This window comes from Humulus lupulus, chromosome 8 (genome assembly GCF_963169125.1).
Source record: "Humulus lupulus chromosome 8, drHumLupu1.1, whole genome shotgun sequence".
NCBI classification, from domain to species: domain Eukaryota; kingdom Viridiplantae; phylum Streptophyta; class Magnoliopsida; order Rosales; family Cannabaceae; genus Humulus; species Humulus lupulus.
Genome location: NC_084800.1, coordinates 84,599,918 through 84,611,326, shown reverse-complemented (window position 1 = coordinate 84,611,326; position 11,409 = coordinate 84,599,918).

Sequence of the window (11,409 nt, the reverse complement as noted above, 5' to 3'; positions counted from 1 at the left end):
TGTTACATACTGTTTATAATCAAGTTATTATATTACTTTTATTTTAATTTTATTCATTTCTATATATAAAAAAATGCAGATGCATGTGTCACCAAATAGTAATAAGTCGTTACCGAATTAGTAATTATGAATTATTAATAGTTCTAAAGAGTTACCAAATGTGTCATAATTTTTGTAACTATGAGCTAGTATTGATGTGATTTAGTTACTAAATTATTAGTTACCAATAGTTTTTTGGGTTTATACCCTTGTAGACTCTGTGTTTTGTCTCATGACCTGTTTGGACCCTGTGTTTTGATAAATTACTTTTTGGACCCTATATTTTGTAAAATGATTAAAATAGAACCCTAAACTCAATTTTGGTGAATATTTTCTCAACTAAAATCACAAATAATTTACCAAACTAATAATCCAGAAAAAAAAATCATTCTGCTTAAAAAATGTGTTGTTATATTCAATTTTTTCTTTATTAAAATTGAGTTTAGGGTTCTATTTTAACCATTTTACAAAACATAGGGTCCAAAAAGTAATTTGTCAAAATACATGATCCAAATAGGTAATAAGACAAAATACAAGGTCCGAAAAAGTATAAACCCTAGTTTTTTTAACTATTAGTTATCAATAGTTTCAATGAATTAATCAATTAGTCACTAATAGGTTTGTAACTTTAAGTTACAACTTTAGTAACAATGGCTTACCAACGATAACAAAGAGGGGAAGACTTACTGAAATAGTAAAAAATAATTATTATCCAATAATTTTATATTGATAGTTATAAACTTATTCTCTCTAAGCCAAGACAATGATTTTGTTATTAATAGTTACAAGCTTAGTTTCTTTGAGATATAAGGTTTTTGTTATTGATGGTTAATAGTTTGGTTTGTTTGAGGCACAATGGTGACAACAAGTAAATGAAACCAATAGTACTGAATTAGTTTCTCACATTTTTGTAATTATGAGTTACCAATAGTTACAAAGAGTTAATTATTGGATTAATTATCAACAATTCAATTACTGCTTGTTTAATTTTTTGCAGTAAAGATTTGTTCTTGTTTTTCTTTATTATTAGGGAAAAAGTTGTCTTGTTATCTGCATTTTTTATCACAACTTATTTTTATTTAGTAACCTTTAATTTTTATACATCTCTATAAAGAAAAAGAAGATGAAAATAATGGTTGATAAATTAGCAGCAAATTACAACAAATGGTTAGCAAATATGAAACAAGTGGTAACAGAAAAACAATATATAAAAATGAATAGCTACAATGTAAAAGTTGAATGATTCAAACGTGTGTTACTACATGGATCGGAATTATAAGACGCAATAATAATGAATGGTTACTAAAATAAAAATAAGTATGTATAAATACATACGAATTTTAAACTAGATAAGAAACAAACTATGTAACATAGAAATGAACAGATAATATTAATCATTTATCAAATATGACAGATGATGAATACAAGCATTATCACAATAATCAAAATTTTAAACTTCGAATAAAGCCAATATTAATTATTATTAAACTATTTTTCTATAATTAAAAACAAAAAACATGCACATGCACTAATCTCCGAGTCATATTCAAATTAAGATATAATAAAATGTTAATATATTGATAATACAGATTATATATCTGATAACTCTAGAATTATGAGTTATTTTTAATACTTTTTTAGCTTATAATATCATTAAAAAGATGAGTGAATTGTATTTTTGTGTAGAGATTTTAGTCATTTGGTTTTATTAGGAAAAATAAATATGAAAATGATAAATTTGATGGAGTTGAGTGAAGTTGAAATGAGATCATGTGATTTAAAATGATAATTTTTTGTGCTGAAATTCTCATGATAATGTAGCAACGCTATTTTTGGGTCAACGTGAGGAGTTGCCACCTAGTATAAATCAGCATTTTTAAATTAACTTAACTTGGGCTGTAGAGTAAATAAAGAGGTTTGGGCATTTGATTGTGTTGGTGTACATTTTACAAAGGATTAACAAAGGAGGAAATTACATATTTTATGATTTTTTTTTAACAAGTTTACAAAAATATGAAAAAAAAATTCAAAAAACTAATTTTTTGGCTTTTTTTTTTAAGAATTTTCAAATTTATGGATTTAGCTTTCCTGTATTTTTGTATAAAAGTTGGTTATTGCCATAGTTTTACTCTTAATTAAGTTTATTTAATTTTGGAGTTTATTTTAGTCATTACAATATTTTTTATTGGGTAATTCTATTTGCACCTCATTAATTAAATAAAATTCATTTTTAAAATACTTTTTAGTATTTTTTCTCAATATTTATTTTACATTTTTTAATTCATTATTTTGGTTAATTTCAATAATTTTGTTCAACTTGTTTTCATAATTTTTTTTAAAATAATGTATAATTTTTAGAAATTAAAATATTACTTTAACAAGTTTTAATATATTTTATTTAAATATTTAAAATATATATTATTTAATGTATTTTTTTAGAATACAAAAAATAAAAAAAATTAGGAAAATGTGAGCATAAGTTGAAAAACAATATATATTATATATTAATTTTTAATAAAAAAATGGGCGTCTTAATCAAATTTTGGGGTGCAAATATAATACTCATTTTTATATTAATTTTATTATACAATATTAGTTTAGTATTTTAAAAAGAGAAATTAATCTATTTTATTATTTTTATATTTTTTAATCTTTATTTTTAGTAATTTAATGTTACAATTCAAAATAACATCTATAATTTCACTTTACCATTTTCAGTTTTCATCTCTTCAATTTATCTTCTCTATGACATCTTCTTTCTCCTCCCTCTTTCATCGAACATTTTTGAAGAGAGCCTCCTATTCAGTCGTTTCGCATTCAACTCAAATTATTTCATTATTTATTATCTTACTTTTTTTAATTATATTTAAAAAAAATCAAATCATTTTTTTTGTTCCAGCTTTTTCTTCTATGTTTTTTAAAGATTGTGACTATATTTTTCTTTGTCAGGTTAAGTATCTAAATACTTTCACATTTACATATATGATTTTTTTCATATTTAGATATTCTCATAAAGGTAACTAGTTACCTACTCACGTTTTCATATAAGATTTTTTTTTTCATAATTGAATGTTCACATCAAGGTAACTAGTTACTCATTTACGTTTTCATATCTATTTTTTTTTCTTTCCAAATTTGGATATTACTATCAGAGTTACTAGTTACCCATTCAAGTTTTCATATTTATTTTTTTCTCCATATTTTGATGTTCTTACTAGGGTAACCGGTTACCCATTCATGTTTTCATTAGATTTTTTTTTTTTTGCAAATTTGATTGTCCCCATCATGGTAATTGGTTACCCATTCACATTTTCATACTTATTTTTTTCTTTCCAAATTCGGATGTTCCTATCAAGGTAACTAGTTACACATTCAAGTTTTCATATCTATTTATTTTCTTCTAGAATTAGATGTTCCCACTAGGGTAACTAGTTACCCATTTATGTTTTCATATTAGCTTTTTTCTTTCTAGATTTGAATGTTCTCATCAAGGCAACTGGTTACCCATTCGCATTTTTATATCTATTTTTTTCTTTCCAAATTTTAATGTTCATACCAGGGTTACTTTAAAAAAAATACTGAAAAAAATGATTTGATGTTTTTTATATATAGTAAAAAAATACTAAAAAAAGCATAACAATAAATGATAATAAATAATAAAATAATTATGTAATATTGAAATATATGTGAAAAAAAGAAGAAAAAAGAGAATGGAAGGAGAAAATAGTAAGAAGAAACAGAAGTAAAAAAATGAAAAAAAAAATAGAAGGAAAAAGAGAGAAAACAAAAAGGATGAAAGAAAACTGAATATATATATATATAAAATAAGATGAAGGAAATAAAAGTAAATAAATACATAAAAAAATAAATGATGATTTAAATAAAAATATGAAAGGAAAAAAAGAAGGAAAAGAAATGAAAAAATGGAAAGAAAAAAACGAAGAAGAAAATGGCAGAAAAAAGAGATGAAAAAAAGGGGAAAAATAGAAAGAAAAAAGTAAGGAAAAAAAGAAAGAAAAAAAAAGCTAGAAAATAATAAAAAAATGAAGAAAACAAATAAAAAATTACAGAAAAAAAAAAATTACCCTCAAAATTAAAAAAAATTATCATTAGAAATATGACAAAATCATATTTTTTTTTTCAAATTTATGGGAAATAACATCTCATAATTATGAACTTCTAAATAAAAAAACATAAAAAATACAAAAGTTAAATGTCCATAATTTTGTAAATCAACCTAAGAAAAGCCATAAATATGAAGAAGAAGAAATAAAAAATTACATTTTGGATGACAAAATAGGATAAGATATACAATAATAATAGTATTTATTCTTATTATAATAATACAAAACATATACCGGAATAAAAAATATTAGTATTCTATTAATTGTAGAGAGATAAAACTTTCCTTTTATAATTCCTAAGAAATCCAGCATCACAATGGTAAAGAATGATGAGAATGAGCTAGTACCCACTCGAGTTCAAACAAGTTGGAGAGTTTGTATTGATTATCGAAAGTTGAATGCTGCAACTCATAAGGACCACTTCCCCTTGCCATTCATCGATCAAAAGCTTGAAAGATTAGCGGGACGCTCTTATTATTGCTTTCTTGACAGTCACTCGGGTTATAATCAGATTGTCACTGCTCCTGAAGACCAAGAGAAGACTACATTTACATGTCCATTTGGTACCTTTGCTTTTCGTCAAATACCATTTGGGTTATGTAATGCTCCTACCACTTTTCAACGATGTATGGTTAGTATTTTCTTGGATTACATTGAGAACATCATAGAAGTGTTTATAGATGACTTTAGTATCGATGGTGATTCTTTTGATAAGTGCATTCACAACTTAACACTTGTTCTTAAACGGTGTATTGTCATTAATCTTGTCTTGAATTCGGAGAAGTGTCACTTTATGGTACAACAAGGTATTGTGTTGGGGCATGTTATTTCAGAAAAATGGATTGAAGTGGAAAATGCCAAAATTTATCTCATTTGTTCTCTCCCACTACCATCAAGTGTAAAAGAAATAAGATCTTTTCTTGGTCATGCAGGTTTTCATCTACGGTTTATTAAGGATTTCTCAAAGATTGCTTCACCACTATGAATTCTTCTTCAAAAGGATGTGGCCTTTGAATTTAATGATAAAAGTTTGTTCGCATTCAACAAGTTGACGAAATCTTTGACTTTAACTCCCATTATTCAGCCACCGAATTGGGAGTTACCATTTGAATTAATGTGTGATGCTAGTGACTATGCAGTAGGGGCGGTCATTGGGCAACGAGTTGTTAAGGCTCCTCATGCTATATACTATGCCTCTCAGACTCTTAACGATGCTCAGTTGAATTACTTTACTGCAGAGAAAGAGCTTTTAGCGGTCATATTTGCTTTGGAAAAGATTCGATCTTACTTTATTGGAACTAAAGCGTAACACCCTGGATAGCCAAGACCGCTACACTGTGTGTTTATAAAGTGCTAGACTTACTAACCAAGTCATTCAGTTAAAAACGTGTTATTGAAACTATAAAGGAACTAGGGTTAAAATGTTTTGGTCTCAAAGGCCACATTTTTCATAAAGAGACGTTTCCTGTTTACACGGGATCCCAAAAATAATAAGTTTAAAGACCGTTTACAAAAGTCATAAGGTTTAAATACAATAACAGGCCACATTAAGGCAAAACAGACAGTTAGGCAATCCCTGTCCTGTTTCACTCCTCGACCATGGCGATCGAACAGCTGACTATGTACATTCAACCCCGCAGCTCTCCATCTCAGGATTGGTCAAACTTGCCCTTGCCTTTACCTCACCACGTAGCACCCGTGAGCCAAGGCCCAGCAAGAAAACACAGCAACAGAGCATAAGCAATCAACAGACAAATCAATATCTCATATTGCATCACATATTCTCAACCATATACTCATACAATATAATCAAGTATTCAACATACTAACATATTAACTCATATCATATAACCCTTCACAAATGATAACTAGGGCTAGCGCCCTCAGGCCGCTCCCTCCGTTATCCCACTGACTCTGGCCCGCTTAAACCGAGCTCAGTGAATATTAAGCTGTCCTCGGCTACCAGTGGCCAAGCCGCACCCTGTGCGCAAATATTGTGTACGACACTCTTAGGCCGCTAACACATGTCCCATGGCATGATACCATCATTGACATAATACAGATATCAGAAGCACTTAGTCCCATCACAAATATATAACCGGGTGCAGTTTTCTTACCTTTCGATTCGCTAGCTTTGATCACTTGACTCCTTGAGCACGATCCCTCTCGAGCCTTAGCGCTCACCTAAACACAACCATAGGTCAAGGTCATCATCAACCCTCAAGTCCAAAACCTAGTCTCGGGACCAATCCCGAGCCCCCGGGAAGTTCTAGTTCCACCAAACAAGGTGGTGGAATCAAACCCCAAACCCTTGGTCAAAAACCCTTGCAAACAACCCTAAAATTGTTGGGGTTTTATGCCCTAATTAAAACCTAAATTCTTTGTAATCTCATTTTATTATCAATAAAAGAATAGAAATCATTTTTTGACTTGGTCAATCACTTTGCTCACATGTTTTATTTTCATGATTATTTATTTAATATAAACTTCTATTAAATCCCGAGCATATAGCTAATCTTATTTATAGTGACGTAATCACAGTGGAATATAAATATGATTATATGTTCAAAAATAAGTTAGTCCTAAGATTAGTCAGTGCACCGGATTTACACTGACTTGCCAATCTATGATATGATCTACTTACACATTACAGTGTTATGTTCTTTCCAGAACATTAGCAAAGTAGATAAGATCGGATGTATTTGTTACATCGGACAGGACCGATATTGACAGTTGATAAGATAAGTAAACATACCGTTATTATCTATTCTAGTCATATCATATAGTTGACCATAGGTCAATTCAATCTCAATTCTGAGTGGTTAGTATTCAAACTGATTGTATTATTTGAGTTCTTTGACTTGTTCGTTACCAGCTTACCCTACGGACTAGCCCATACTTACATCTTGGGAACTCGGTAGTATAATTGAGTGGGAGTGTTAATCATAGATATGAACATCTATAGCTTCTGATGAAGAAGTGAAACGATGGTTTCCTTTTAGTTTGGTTCAAGGTGTTAAATGATAGAGATCTCATTTCAGTAATTAAATTAGTTTACTGAAATATCATTTACAAGGAACTAAGTGTTTTAAGGATAAAATACAATGAGGGGTAAAACGGTATTTTAGTCCTATCTCATTGTAGACCGTCTATAGAGGATTGAGTGACAATTATGGTTGTAACAATGGATAATTAATAGCGTATCTATATTTGTTATAGAGCGTTCTATGAATTCAAGAGTGCAATTCCAAGTCTATAGTGGAGTCACGAGGAATTAATAAGTTAGTAAATTTATTTGTTAGATTTATGATAACTTATTGGAGCTTGATTTCATAGGCCCATGGTCCCCATTGTACCTTGGATAAAATCATCTAGATAGTCTCAATTAATTGATTTAATCATCAATTAGAATTATCAAAGTTGACCAGGTCAATTTTGGATAGTTTCACAGAGTTGTGTAATTTTGAGAAGAAAAGAGAAATTATGGCAGATTTATTAATTAAGATAAATTGGTATCTAAATTAATAAATAAATTTAAATCAAGGTTCAAATTATAAATAATTAATTTGATAAAGGATTTAAATAATTATTTAATTAATTAAATCAATAGAAAATAATACAGGCCTTGATTTTAAGTCCAATGGACTTATAATCAAATGGGAAATTTCACGGGCCTATAGCCCATGATAATTTCGACCTAGGGCTTCAAAATGGCTGTTATTTTATTGATTTTTTAATTAAATTAAATGGCCTAATTGAGTCTATAAAAGGAGTGCTTATAGAGAAGTCAAAACAAGGGTTTTTGATAAGTCAGATTTTCTAATAGTTTTATATTCTCTCTAAACACAAGTCCTTTTCTAAGCCTCTTTGTATTTTCTCTTCTTCTCTCTATATCTATCTCATGTGTTGAGAATTGCCCACACTAGTCTAGGTGGTTCTAAGGATACATTGGAAGATCGTGAAGAAAATAGAAGATCGGTTCAGTTTCTTGATAATACTCTGCGACAGAAAGGATACAAGAGTTAGAGAAACTGAAGGAAGGACTCTTAATTCCGCTGCGTATACTGTAAGTATTATATTGTTTGTTTCTCTTTGAATTCAATTTAGAAACATGTTTTAGGCTATCTCGTATTAATTTATTTAATATCAGATATACATGAAAATAAATAAATATCATGTATAAGTTTTTCCTACAAAAATCCCCTTCTGAAAACAGGGCAGTGCTACAACGCTCATTGGAGGGCGCTACAGCGCTACAAACAGAAGCAAAATCCCCTCAGCATGCATGGCCTAGTGCTACAGCGCCCAAAGGCTAGCGCTGTAGCGCTAATCACAGACACACCACCCCAGTTTTCCTTCCTGCGATTTCCTCAAACCAAACTCAATCAAAACTTTCCCAAACCTTCACCAAACTCAAAAACAACCTTATGAACATACTCCACTCATCCCAAGCACCCCAAATACCCAAAACTCAAGCACATGCATTCCTAATCCCAAAATTCACCATAGCCACTCCTAGACATCAAAACTCAGCAGAAACCAGTTAAACATCAAAGTTAGAAGCTTTAGAATTTATACCTTTAATGGGAATTCGGTTTCAAGACAACCTCTACACCTCCTTAGCTTGCTCTTCCTCAACCTTTGGCCTGAATTCCCTAAAGTTCCCATCAAACTCAACTTATACACATAGTTCAAAAACCAAAACTAGCAACTGAGGAAACTACAAAACCTTACCTCAAATGTTAGGGTGCTCTTGCTAAACCTCTGCCAATTCTCCAAGCCTAGCTTAGGATTCTTGATGCTCAGCCTAACCCAGCTCTCCTTTGAGCTTTGCTCCAAGAAAACCCAAGAAAAGTGGTGTGAGAACCACAAACCGACCCTAGAGAATACAACTCTATTTTTTCTTCCTTTTCTCCTTTCTTTCTTTTCCTTCTTTTCTTTCTTCAGACTTCTGTACTATTCTACAACTTCCACTAACATAAAGCCTCAGTAACACTTAACTCCTGTAAGCCAAATGATTATTATGCCCTCCCTTTTAATTCTAACCCTTTAATCCACTTAGGGGCATTATAGTCATTTTACCCAATTCCCGCTAATTCCTCGAGTGTCTCTAATATTTTCCGTTTACTTCCTGATACATAACTAATCACCAATTATATTCCTCGATGTCAAAATAAACTCCAATATACTCACTAAATTCCCATTTATACCCCTAGACTCACCCCGAGCTGGGCATAAATTCCCTTCATGACTTTTCGCTAATCTGCTCACTAGGATCGTCTCGAGTCACAGATCACAGATATATCCACATAATAATGTGGTCTCGACAATTATCACATATATCAGTACAGTTATGCCCATAATGGCCAAAATTACAATTATGCCCTTCTAACCTAGTCAGGGCCTACATGCATACTAATACACATAGTCATGCATCTCAAATATTCAAATAGTCATATAACATGCTTAGATCATAATCATGCATTTTACTCATTAAAGTCACACATAATTCACATTATGCGCTCCAGGCATACTAATCAAGGCCCTTAAGCCTTATTAGCGGATTTGGGTCGTTACATAAAGTGATTGTTTACACGGACCATACAGCTCTTAAGTACTTACTAGCAAAGAAAGAAGCGAAGCCTAGGCTTATTCGGTGGATTCTACTCCTCCAAGAGTTTGATCTTGAAAAAAAAAAGACAAGAGAGGGTCAGAAAATTTGGTGGCAGATCATTTGAGTCGGCTTATTTGGGATGAAGATAACTTGCCATTGTATGAGAAGTTTCCTGACGAACAACTCCTAGCATTGCAAGAAGTTATTCCATGGTTTGTTGATATTGTTAACTATTTGGCCACCAAGGAGTTACCAGGAGACCTCACACAAGCTCAAAGGAACAAGATTAAGCATGATGCTAAGTTTTACATTTGGGATGTACCTTATTTATGGAAATATTGCGCTGATCAAGTCATTTGAAGGTGTGTTCCCGAGTCTGAATTTCAGTCTATGCTTGCTTTCTCTCATTCTCATGCTTGTGGATGTCATTTTGGACCAAAAAGAACAACCCACAAAGTACTTAACAATGATTTTTATTGGCCTACAATCTTTGGAGACTCTTATGCATATTGCAAGGCATGCGATCGTTATCAACGTGTTGATAACATGACTGCTAAAGATCAAATGTCCTAAACTCCCATACTTATTATCGAGATTTTTTTATGTATGGGACATTAATTTTATGGAACCATTTCCATCGTCATTTGATTTTTTGAATATATTTTATTAGCGGTGGATTATGTATCCAAGTGGGTGGAAGCAAAGGCAACCAAAGCAGATAATTCTAAAACAGTGGTTGAGTTTATTCGATCAAATACTTTTGTGAGGTTTGGTACCCCGAGGAATAATTAGTGATCGAGGTACTTATTTCTGCAACAAAACTATTGAAGGTTTATTTCAACGCTATCTAATGACTCATAAAGTAACCACTTCCTACCATCCACAAGCGAATGACAAATCCATTATTGAAAAGACTGTGAATCCAACTCATAATTATAAGTGATAGAGGTGGTGAATACTTTTCAAATGAGTTTTGTACATGAATGCACTACACCATACACTCCACAACAAAATCGATTAGCTAAAAGAAAGAATATGAATTATATTTAGATGATTAACTCTATGCTTTTACATGCTAAATTGTGTTATAGTTTGTGGGGTGAAGCTTTGCCTGTTGTGTGTCATATATTGAATCGAATTCCTATGAAAAAGATCAATGTATCTCCATATAAGTTATGAAGAGGAAGGAAGCCTAACCTATGTTATCTTAAAGTGTGGGGGTGTCTTGCATATTGCAAGAGCATGGAGCCTAAAAGGACCAAGTTGGGTCAAAGGGTCGTTAAGTGTGTATTTGTAGACTATGCCTCAAATAACAAGGTTTGTAGGCTATTAGACTTGGATTCTAATGTGATAACTGAAACAAGAGAAATGGAGTTCTTCGAGAACATGTTATATTATGATAGAAACTCTCTAGAGCCCACATGTGTTGGAGAATCTCGTGAAGAGAAAGATTAAAATGTTGATGAACAACCTATATTGCCTCAGAGAAGCCAAAGACTTAAAGAGTTGTGATCAAATGATAAATGTTCTTAAATGTAGACATTCTACTTAGTAAAGGGAAACCTTAAAGAAGTCACATGGAAATTTCCTATGGTTCTTCAAGTTGAGGATGATCCTAAAACTTACCAAGAA